This window comes from Phyllostomus discolor, chromosome X, assembly GCF_004126475.2.
Source record: "Phyllostomus discolor isolate MPI-MPIP mPhyDis1 chromosome X, mPhyDis1.pri.v3, whole genome shotgun sequence".
NCBI lineage: Eukaryota > Metazoa > Chordata > Mammalia > Chiroptera > Phyllostomidae > Phyllostomus > Phyllostomus discolor.
Window position 1 is genome coordinate 13,832,890 of NC_050198.1, and position 12,616 is coordinate 13,845,505.

The following is a 12,616-nucleotide window of genomic DNA, read 5'->3' on the forward strand; positions in this document are numbered from 1 at the left end:
GTGATTCTCACTTCCTGATTCCCTGCACAAAAGATAATGGACTTACTTAACAAGCCACCGCAATCTTGCAAGCCAATTCCTTATGATCTCTCAGATAGATAGATAAATAACTAGAGAGATATCTTTATATGTCTATTTATAAATGTCTTCATATCTTACTGATTCTGCTTTTCTGGTTAAACTAACTGGTACATTGTGACAACAATAAAGAAGCCTGGAAATATCTTACATATGTTGCACCTGATGAATTGTTTTAAGATAAGGAGGAAAAGAGATCACAGTAGTTGATATATAAATCCAAGAAGTAGTCATTTGATCGATAAAATAATCTACCTGTTCAGCAAAATTAGGTGTGAGAAAGAGGAAAATAATAAATGAATGTGAAAATGAATTATACATTACTGTTTTCTACAAATCTGGGTCAATAGATTTTCAGTTGTTATATAAAATCCTAACATTGACCCAAGTACAATTAGAAAACTGAATAAACTAATTAACTATGGAAGAATTAGAGATTGTAGTTAAGGACCTACTCTCTTAAAACCTGGCCTGCTGTTTTATGTATCATTTTTTAAAACTCATCAGGAATAGGTTGATTGTATACCATTAAAAATATAATCATAAAGAATATAGAACCATTACAAAGATATGAAGCTAGTAAACACATCAAACCAACACAATTGAATATTGTTTCTTTATAAATTCTATTTAACATATTAGCCAATATAATCCAGAATCATATGCAAAGAATAATACTTCAAGACAAACAGGTATTTATATCACAAGTACAAAAACTGTTGATACCAGCATTGTAATCTATCAGAAATAGTCATACCATTTTTATAGAAGTCGATAATGCATTTGATAAACTCTAATATTTATTCCTAATAATAAAATACAAAAAAAGTTTTATGATGGCTTTAAAGATCCAGATGAAATTTAAATTGGAGGTAGGTGGAGATAAGGATAAAGCAAATCATGGGTAATTTACTTCATGTCTGTGCACCTCAGTTGCCTCTGTTTTCTCTAACCAAGAGCACCCTCCACTTAGAACTATTCTGAGCTTTAAAGTAAATTGAGTATGTGAAAATGAATAGCAATTAGCCTAACATAGTATAGTGGATACTCAGTAAATGCCAGCTCCTTTCCTTTTGTCCTTCCTAAGTAAGCTGGTTATTTGGATGAGATGATTTAATTGTCTATCATCTGGGCTATCTATTTTTATGCCAAATCAGGGTTCTTTAGTGTATTACTACATAGAATACTTCAGAACCATGATATTTACCAGCATATGCATTCTAATGTGACTCAAGGAATAATGCAGTCTCTGGGATCATGATTGATCTTACTGTATCTTCAAAGTGCAAACTTTAGGTAATAGGCCAATTCTTAAAGCCTTAACTGGTACATTTTTAAATCAGTTCCTTACGACATTTAATCTTCTCTTCGGTTGGAGACAAAATCTGATGGAGCAAGAGCTTAAATCAAGATCACTAAATCCTCCCTTTTCTGTTCAGAATCCCATGGGATTTCATTCCACTCTACACACAGACTGTTTCATCTCAAGGTTCAGGGACAGGAAATGATTCCTCTCCTTGTACACAGGTTCGGGAATCCTTGCAAACTTCACACACTTTCACCTTGTCTTATGATAAATATTAGGTTAATGTGTTATCAGAAGGCTGGGGATTACTTCAGAAATAAATAAAAGGTTTGCTCCATGGTGTGGCTCTTTCATGCTAACCAAGATTTGGCTGGAGATTTAGTTTCTTAGTAATATAACACCATTTCCACCACTAAGGGACTGTGATCAGGCCATTTACCAAGGTAGTCAAACCCTTTCCTTTGCTACACTTTTAGTAGCTCCAAGTTTCAATATCCAGCTTTGCTTTTCTCAGACACTTGTTTGCCAGTGGGCTTTTTGTTAGCAGGTATTTGGCATTTCATGACTCTGTCTGGGAACTTTTCATTAGTTTAATAAACACATCCATGGATCAGATCTTGCAGAATATCTTACAGGAGTCAACTAATGAATAAGAGAGAATATGAAGTTCCCTTGAACAGGAGAAAACAATAGGTCACATTTCAATTATAGCAGTTTTAGATTCAAGGAATACAGGATTTACATCCTAACAGCCTTTAAAAGCAAAGATAAAAGGGAGCATGTTTCTTGTAACATAAGATAGTATTAAAACAATTGTTAGTAGAAGAATATATTTTGTAGCACATTTTAAATATAAATAGGGCATGAAATGAACAATCTTCTATCCTAAGGCAGAGAATTATATTTTGTTCTCTGCTTTCCAAAAGTGTTTTGAGTAGGGATTACAGTAAACACACATATAATAATACTAACAAAGAAAATAACAACTTTTAGATAAATGAGAATATTATATTAGAAAATGCAAGCTATAGCAGTGAAGCTGAAAAATTTACCTGAAGTGTCTTAGGATTTTTATTCCCTAAAAAAAATATACTTAGGTAAGAGGAAAGGAATTCCCCGCCTTGTTATAAGTACCAAGAAGAATTGCTTGTAAAGGTATTATGTTTAAAGGAAAAAGCGCCTTAGAGGAGAGAAAATGGACATGTAAAACTTTGGGTTATTGACATTTAATATTGACCTCCATTATACTAACCTGCATTGTGCCTGCTACCAATTTAATTCTTTAATCTTGAGTAGATAAATAGTTTTAATAATAGTGATCGTCATCTAAATAATTCATGGCTTCTGGTATGGAATTTTGTTATATAGTTTATTATATATATTTTACTTAATATATATCATAACATATAATATAGAATAAGATTTATAATAATATATATTTGTGTATATAGTTTATTTTAATACCCCCATGGTAAAATATATTCTAAAGATGGCAACCAAAATCCCTGGAAATAGTTTTTGAAAATAAATATAAGTAGAACCAGTTTAGTAAAATGATATGCAAACATATTGATATATGTCACCCTTAAATTTCCAAAGTAAAAAATACCCAGCCTTTTTCCACTTTCAGAATTGTTTTATGTCTTTGTTTTTCATTTTTTTTAAATTCAGGTATAATTAACATATTAGTTTCAAATATACAACCTAATGAATTGATATCTGTATATATAGCATAATGGTTGCTGCATACATCTAGTTAACATCTGTCACCACACATAGTAACAGAATTTTTTCCTGTGAAGAGAACTTTTAAGATTTACCCTCTTGGCAATTTTCAAATATACAGTACAGTATTATTAACTATAGTCGCCATGCTATACAATACATCCCAGGGCCTGTTTGTTTTATAACTGGAAATTTGTATCTTTTGACCATCATTACTCATTTTGCCCACCCTCAACGCCCACAATTTCTTTATCCATTTATCCATGGATGGACATATTAGGTTGCTTCCATATCTTGGCTCTTGTAATTTTGGCTGCAGTAACTATGTGGGTGCAGATATTTTTTGAGTTGATGTTTTCTTCATATAAATACCCAGAAGTAGAATCATTGGATCATGTGTTAGCTCTATCCTTATATTCTGAGGAACCCCTATACTATTTTGCATAGCTGTTGTACTAGTTTACCTATCATTTGCCTTGTTATAATGTTATATCCTAGAAGATATAATAGCTTCTCTTTACTATTTCCTATGGAAAGCCCTATATTTTTAAAAGTAATATTCTGCATAGGTGGGAGTACAATTTATATAAATTGGCCAAAGTATGTTGCTCATAAATATATTGACTGGGGTTTTACATTTTCTTTACTGGAGTTATATTATTATTATGCATACATAATGGCTTTTGTTTCAGGAATTATAATCTATTTTGTTGCTGCAATAAACGTGCAGATGCATATATCTTCTCAAGTTAGTGTTTTCTTTCTCTTAGGATAAATACCCAGAAGTGGAATTTATGGGTTATGTGGCAGTTCTTTTTTCATTTTTTTGAGGAACCTCCATACTGTTTTCCATAGTAGATGCACTAATTTGCATTTGCACCAACTGTGCACAAAGGTTCCCTTCTCTCCACACCCTCACCAACATTTGTTATGACTTGTTATTTTGATAATAGACATTGTAACAGGTGTGAGGTTATACTTCATTGTTTTGATTTACTGATTAATGATGTTGAACACCTTTTTGTGTATCTGTTGGTCACGTGTATGGCTTCTTTGGAAAAATGCCTATTTGATTCTCTGTCCATTTTTATTTTTTATTTATTTATTTTTTATTGCTGTTCAATTACAGTTGTCCCCATTGTTACAGAGCACAACAAGGGGGGCCTGGGACAATATACTATTACTGAAAGAAGCCCCCAGGTCCGTTATGTCCGCCACCAGAGGAAAGACGTCTCTCAATGCCAGAGATTCATGAAAAGGAAAGGAAATGTTTATTTAATGCTATACAAACTTCAAGTAGTGACCTAATGTCTTTATCAAAAAATCCTGAAGTCCCTTAAAAGACCCACAAACAGACACAGTCCTTCCTTCCTCCCCCCTTTGCCCAGTCCAGAGTACCGTATCTCAGGAAAGGAAATAGAAGTCCATGGCTCAGGCAGTCCTCTGGTTCTTCCCAGTTAGAACTCCATCTCGGCTGGGAGACCTCCCTGGGTTCCCGGCACCCTCAGCTGAGTTGCCGGGATCTCTGCTAAAGCCAGGTGGTGGTTCCCCCTTCTAAAGCTGTGGGGGTTCCCCACTCTGGCAAAGGCACGTGGTCCTCTCTCCCAGGGCCACGGGAGTCCCCACTCAGCCTAAACCGCGTGCTTCTCCCCCTGTGCAATGGCTGGGGAGGGAGGGGTCGCCACTCTGCCAAAGCTGAGTGGCGGTTCTCTGCTAAAGCCGCATGGTGATTCTCTCTCTCAGGGCTGCAGGAGTCTCCACTCTATCAAGGCTGCATGATTCTCCCTCTGCTCAATGGCTGTGATCCTCTCTGCACTTCCACAGCTGCATGGATCTCCCTCCCAATGGCTTCTGCATCTGGGTTTAAATCCCCACGCCAGTCTTCCTCTGCAGCCCCATTTCCAACGCCTCCTACACTCGGCTTCACATGCCAGAACTCATATCCTTCCAGCTTTACTGAACTGCCATCATGAGTCTCGGCAGGTGTAGCCCCATGTCCTGGAGCCAGTCTTCTCCAAGCTCCCAAGCATGCGCTGTTAACTCGGGGGACCTGCCCCCCAGTCATATCTTGGTGGGGTAGTTACTTCCATTCCCCTGGCTCAGAGCATGGCCACAGCTATTTAACATATCTAAGCGACTGGCCAAAGGCTATAGATATGTTAAATGACCACACCAGAGGTTAGCTATAAGGCTGATGCTGTGCAAAACAGCTCTCAAAAGCCCTGCTCCATTTGTCCCTTCCCCCAACCCACACCCTGGGAGGGGGGTGGTGAAGACATCCTAAAATCTCCTAGACACCTTGAGTTCTGGACCCCATTTTAAATGCCCATTTGGGGTCCCCCCTCTTGGCTGCACCCTGTAACACCATTTTCTCCCATTACACTCCCCTGCCCTACCCATTCCCCACCTTCCACTTTTAATCCTCCCCCACCATTGTCTTTCTCCATAGGTCCTTTATACATGTTCTTCGACTTGACCCTTCCCCTTATTTTCTCTGTCCATTTTTAAATTGGATTTTTGGTGTTTGCTGTTGAGTTGTATGAGTCGTTTATATATTTTGTGTAGTAACCCCTTATTAGATATGATTTGCAAATATTTTTGTCCATTCAGGAGGTTGCCCAGAATTGCTTGATTGCCAAAGGTGGAAGGGAGTGTGTGGCAGGAGACTGGAGGACTGCCTCTTCCAGGAGAAAGAAACCCAAAGGAGAGCCTTTGAGAATAATTTGCCAAATGATTCTTAATAAATTCAAAAGAAGGACAAACCAATGTAGATGTGTAAAAATTATGGAAGTCCATCTACCGAAGGCCTCACTAGAGCACAATATTTTGGTTAATTGACCATTGTCCAGGCTGGGATCCACAGGCTTTTGGGTTCAGATAATAGATCTGAAGAATATAATAATAACAGATTTAACATTCAAAGTCAGATTCATATTCACCAAACTTAGAATTTTGTGGAAAATTTTAATTATTTTAAAAGTATAAAATTATTTAAAAAGTCTCTGTATCTCTCTTTCTCTTTATCTATCTATTCATATCTGTATACTAGAGTACATATGCAGTAGAGCCCATGTGTTGATGTGAATAGGTTTTCTTCCTTAGGCAGGTCTATAGTGAGGACCAAACTAGAACCAAAACACTGTTAATGAAGCATGGGATCTGATAAGAGAAGACAGATAATCTTAGAAATGTCCTTAAACCATAAGGTAGCTTAACCATTATTCCTCATAATGGGACAACAAAATTATTTATTACCAAGACTCATTCTCTTCTAGATAGGGCTTATGTGATTTTGCACATATTTCATTTTTCAGCTCTTATACTTTTATTTTAATTGCTGATGGACTTCAACTTAACCCATTCTTTTTCTTCATGTAACTTGATAGCTCTATTGAGTCTCTTTAAAAAAAGAAAATATAGTATGTTTAATCAAGACAAGAGCTATACTAATATTTAAAATAGTTTTAGATATCCTTACAGGAAACTATTATGGACTTAATTTATAGATTAAATTTTAAGATCATGCTTATTTCCTTTATTTCCAAGTTTCATTTTTTTTTCCCAATAAGCTGCTTAGCAACCCAGTTAAAATGTATCCTGAATGTGATGGCGTGTACTGCTTTATGACTTGACTCCTGTAGAAGGCATGCTAACATACCTGGAAGTGAAGGGCTTTCCTCTCTTAGTCAGCCCTATTTTAAGAAAGGAGAATCAGAGCCTCTGTGTAAAGCTGGATAAAAATCAACACCTTTCCTATTCTAGCATCCCTGACTTTAAGATCATAATATAAATGGAAAGCATTTTCATTTTTATTAAAACCATTAAGGTATCCTCCATGCCGAACCTGAATATATCTTTAAGTGTTTAAGTAATGATTTTTCCATTCCATAAATATCAGTGATAGAAAGAGGAGGAAACATATAAGGAGTTATTCAGTTCATATCTTGGAAAAATAATAGCAATAAAGTTCTGATAGTATTACAGAGGTTATACATTTTTTGCATGTAACTGCAATCATATTTTAGTTGGTACTCATGGACATGAATTGAAATGGATATAATACTTTCATCTATTATTCAGCAAGCTATCAAATGAGGTGTTATGACTTACAGTGAGCAACTTCAACCTATCATTTTTGGCAATCTAAAAATCTGATTAAATGTCAAGCAAGTGCAATGTGAATGTGCCTTTCAGAAATGTTCTAAATAAGTACAAATGGCTGTTTCTTTAGCTCTTCTGATTTAAACACTGCTTTTTTGAGACACCAAGTTATTAGAACTGACATGGGCACTGGTACCTCAAAGTGAGAATAACTAAATTTTAAGTGATTACTTTACCCAACAATCCAGTTCCTCTACCCACTCATCCTCTTTTCATTATGCTCAGTAACACTGAGTATCTTTTGGCTTCTTCAACACACCTTACAAGCCAAGATATGTTGCCCTTTTGAGCTTTTATATTTGTTCTTCCTGTGTCTAGATATTCGTACCAAATCTTGGATGACTCAGTCACCTAAAGAACTGATAGATCTGCTTCCAGTGTGGCTCACTTCTATGGCTGCTTATCTGGCGCTAGCTGTTTCCTCTCTACAATGGCCTCTGCGTAGTGCCACTTCAGAGTTCTCAAAACTCTGTGGAGGCTGGCTTCTCCCACAGTGAGCAATACAAGGAAAAGAACCACGCAGAACCTATGGCTGTCGTGACCTAGTCTTGGAAGTCACATAGTATGATGCTCACTATATGCTATATTTTAGATGTGATCACTTAAGAGCATCCCATAGTAAAGGGGAAAGGAATTATATTGATAGGAAGAGTATCAAAGAATTTGCATCATATTTTAAAACCACCATACTAAGGCTCATGATTCTCTTTAAATCATTACTTTTCAGTTAACATAACAGGTATTGTTTTGTTTGTAAAATTAATACAATAATAATAGCACCAATAAACCGTAAATGGCAATATTTATTTGAATTGTATCTTCTTTCCCTTAAATATGTGACTTATATACTCCCCTGAAGTTTTTTTATTGAGGTGTAATCGACATACATTATATTAATTTCAGGTATAGAGCATAATGATTTGATATTGTATATGTTGAAAAAATGATAACTGCAGTAAGTCTAGTCTGTCAGCACACATAGTTACAGAATTTTTTCTTGTGATGAGAAGTTTTAGGATTTTCTCTCTTAGCAGCTTTCAAATAGGCAATACAATATTACCTTTAGCTACCATGCTGTACATTATACCCGCAGGAATTATTTGTTTTATAACTGGAAGTTTATACCTATTGACTCCACCTATTCATCTCCCCAACCCCCTGCCCATATGTATGAGCTTGGTTTTTTTTTTTAAATATTCCTTGTATAAGTGAGAACACAGTATGTGTCTTTCTTTGTCTGACTTATTTCACTTAGCATAATGCTTTAATGGTCTATCTGTTGTTACAAATGGGAGAATTTTATTTTATTTTTTTAAACATTTTATTTATTTATTTTTAGAGAGGGAAAGGAGGGAGATGGAGAGAGAGAAACATCAATGTGCGGTTGCTGGGGGTCATGACCTGCAACCTAGGCATGTACCCTGACTGGGAATCAAACCTGCGACACTTTGGTTCGCAGCCCGCGCTCAATTCACTGAGCTATACCAGCCAGGGCCAGAATTTTATTTTTATTATAGCTGAATAATGCTCCACTCTGTGTATCACAATTTCTTAATTTCTGTATACATTCATCCATTGATGGGCAGACACCTAGGTTGTTTCTGTATCTTGGCTATTGTGAATTATACAACACTAAACATGGGTGCAGATATATTTTTGAGTTAGTGTTTTCTTCATATAAATACCCAGAAATGAAATTGCTGGATCATGTGGTGTTTCTATTATTGAATTTTGAGGAACCTCCATACTGTTTTCCATGGTGGCTATAGTTTACAATCCTAACAACAGTGTATGAAGGTCCTTTTTCTCTACATCATTGCCAACATTTATCTCCTGTCTCTTTAATAATAGGCATACTAACAGATCTGAGGTGGTATGTCATTGTAACCTTGATTTGCATTACCTTGAAGATTAGTGATGTTGAACATATTTTCATCTGTGTATTGGCAATTTGGATGTCTTCTTTGGAAAAATGTCCATTCAGATCCTCTGCCTATTTTTACATAGGATTATTTATTTTCTTGCTATTGAATTATGTGAAATTTGGGTGTTAACCCTTTATTAGATACATGATTTACCAATACAGAGTGAGGCTAAAGTAAGTTTACAGCTGTTCATATAGAAAATAATACAATAGCTAATAAATAATAACACAAGAATAAACTATTTTGCATACTACCAATTGTAAACCTACTTTTGCCCCACCATGTATATTCTCTCATTCAGTATGTTACCTATTCATGTTCTGTGGGGTGTTTTTGCTGCGTATCAGTGGATTTTTAAATTTAGTTTTATTGTATATTTTCTTTCAAGTGTTTTCAAGAGAAAGTTTTCTCCAGTTCCATGAACGAAGTATACAGAAAACCATAATGCACTTTCAAAATGATTTATAGCAAACAGTGATAAGACACATATATTCTGTTAAGTCCTCTAATGGTAACTATAAAATACTTATGAATTTTATTTCACTTTAAAAGTTGGTTAGCAATAAGATGTTTGACTGTATTTTGTATAAGATTCATGAAACTACATTTCACTTTATCCAATTAATTAAAGTAGAAGTTATCTTTAAATTTTAGGATGTCCTTTAATCTTCAAAGATTTCTGTAAAACAGTGAACAGGAGAAGAGGGATGCTATAACACACAAAGGTGCACTTATTCTTTCTGTATTTAAATAACTTAACAATTGTGACTCAAATGAATGCCTTTACTGAATTGGTTAAATGTTATTCCACTTATTCGAAACTCTTACTCTTTAAAACAACTAATTTGATATGTAATTATTTAAAAGGTGGAAGGGAACACTTATCCATTGTTGACATCTTGTGCTCAAGTGAGACGGATGGTTTCCAGTGCCCCTAAATTCCCTATAGTTAATGAACTCTTAAAACAGCAGAGTTGCTTTTTCAAGCAAATGTACAAAACTCTAGAGATTAAAGGCATTATCATCATCTACTACTTTAAATATTTATAATATGGGCAGATATATTTCCTGGAGATATATTCAGTTATAGGTAAGAATAGAATGTTGAAAATTACTAGAATTATTTCTGTCCCTCAGCTGGAAAAGTTATATTATATCACCAGTTGGATTTTAACACAATACATACCCTAGTGTTAAGAAATTAAGAGTAAAAATATGTTTTAATAATAGCTATTAGTTGTGACCATTTTATTAACCTAAACTTTTAGTTTTGCTTTAATAGTATCTTCTTGTAATTTTATTTCAAAATTCTTTTTTCTATTGTTCAGTTACAGTGTTCCCATTTTTCCCCCATTACTTTCCCCCACCCTACCCACCCCCCCCTCAAAATTCAGTCCTCCCCCTCTGTTGTCTTTGTCCATGGGTCCTTTATACATGTTCCTTGACAAGTTATTTGTCTTCAATGTGAGTTACTTTGACCTAGTAAGTTTGCTTTGTGCCCCTCTGGGAAGCAATATGATGTTGTTTCCAAAAAGACAGGTTTGTAGAGTCAGTTAACACTATATTTGAATTCCAACTATGCCTTTCATTTGCTCGTGGTCTTGACAAGTTACTGATTTTTTTCTTAATTTTAGTGTTCTCATATGTAAAAAGGGGTTAACACCCAATATACAGTGCTGTTCTAATGATTCAGTAAGATAACATAAATGCTTAGCACATAACAGATGCTCAATAAATATTCGTTCTTTACCCTTTCCCAAAAGATTCCATCATCTGGAACCATTTCTGTTAAATAAAAAAATCAAAAACCTTGAAAATATTTTTCAAAAGTGAACTAAATGCCTGGCTGGTATGGCTTAGTGGATTGAGCATGGGCCTGTGAACCAAAGGGTTGCCAGTTCGATTCCCAGTCAGGACACATGCCTGGGTTTCGGGCCAGGTCCCCAGTAGGTGGCACTTGAGACACAACCACACACTGATGTTTCTGTCCCTCTCTTTCACCTTCCCTTCTCCTCTTTCTGAAAATAAATAAATAAAATCCTTTTAAAAATGAACTAAATGTTTTTATAATCTGTGGTCTAATTTTGACAAAATGGTGAAACAACAGAAACCTGTTTTCTTCTGGATCTATTTTAAGAAACCCTCCCCCTTTTCACCAACACCTGGTACATGCTAGCACTTAACTTGTTGTGGCCTTGAATGTGGACTTAAGGTCCTTGGGTTTTTCTCTCGTTTATTAATTGGAGATAATGATAGTGCCTACATCATGTGGTTGTTATGAAGATCAATTGAATTAATTCAAATAAACATTTAAAATAGGCTTGTAGAATAATAAACAGCATATTTTTATTAGCTACTAGAATTATTTGGAAAGGATTTGTGATTATTTTTACTAATGCTCAAGAATCAACTCCCAGTCCTCATAGCCAGGCTTGAATCCAACTTCCATGTTTTTTTCTTTTCTTGTTTTTTATTGTTCAAGTACAGTTATCTATATTTTCCCTCAATCACTCCCCTTACCACATCCATCCTCACCTCCTACCCTTGATCCTGCTCCCTTTGGCTTTGTCCATGGGTCCTTTACACATGTTCCTTGACAACCCTTCCCCTTCTTTCCCCTGTTAGCTCCTTCCCCCCGACCCTCTGGTTACTATCAGTTTGTTCTTTACCTCAATGTCTCTGGTTCTATTTTGCTCACTTATTTGTTCTATTGATTAGATTCCACTTATAGGTGAGGTCATATGGCATTTGTCTTTCACTGCCTGGTTTATTTCACTTAGCACAATGCTCTCCAGTTCCATACATGCTGTCAGGAAGGGCAGGAGCCCTGTAGTCCATCGTGTAAATATACCATAGTTTTTTGATCCACTTGTTTACTGCTGGGCACTTAGGTTGCTTCCAGCACTTGGCTATTGTAAATTGTGCTGCTATGAACATTGAGGTACATAGGTTCTTTTGGATTGGTGTCTCAGGATTCCTAGGGTATAATCCCAGCAGTGGAATTGCCAGGTCTCATATTTTTATACACTGTTTCCTGCTACTAATGACATTTAATATAATTCTGTTAAACTCAAATGCAGATGGTGCACTTAATTTCAGGAGGTTCCTGTAGCCCTTGAAGTCCATTCTTAGATCCCTTAAAATGCTTACAAAAATTTAATTTGGGAGATATGCAAATGAATTTATAATACTTTTGAGTGCAGAAGTATAACAGAACTCAAAATATATAGCCTAACATTTGGAGTTTATACAAAATGGTTTATATTTTATATAAACATCTTTAACATGCATTTATTTCTACATCTACTAATCCCAGTCTTTTAAACTTCCATGGATGCCTTTTTCTGGCTTTTTCATCCAAGCTTACAGCATGTATTTTACTACAAAGGTATTCTAAAGTATGTGTGCTCATTGTGCTCTT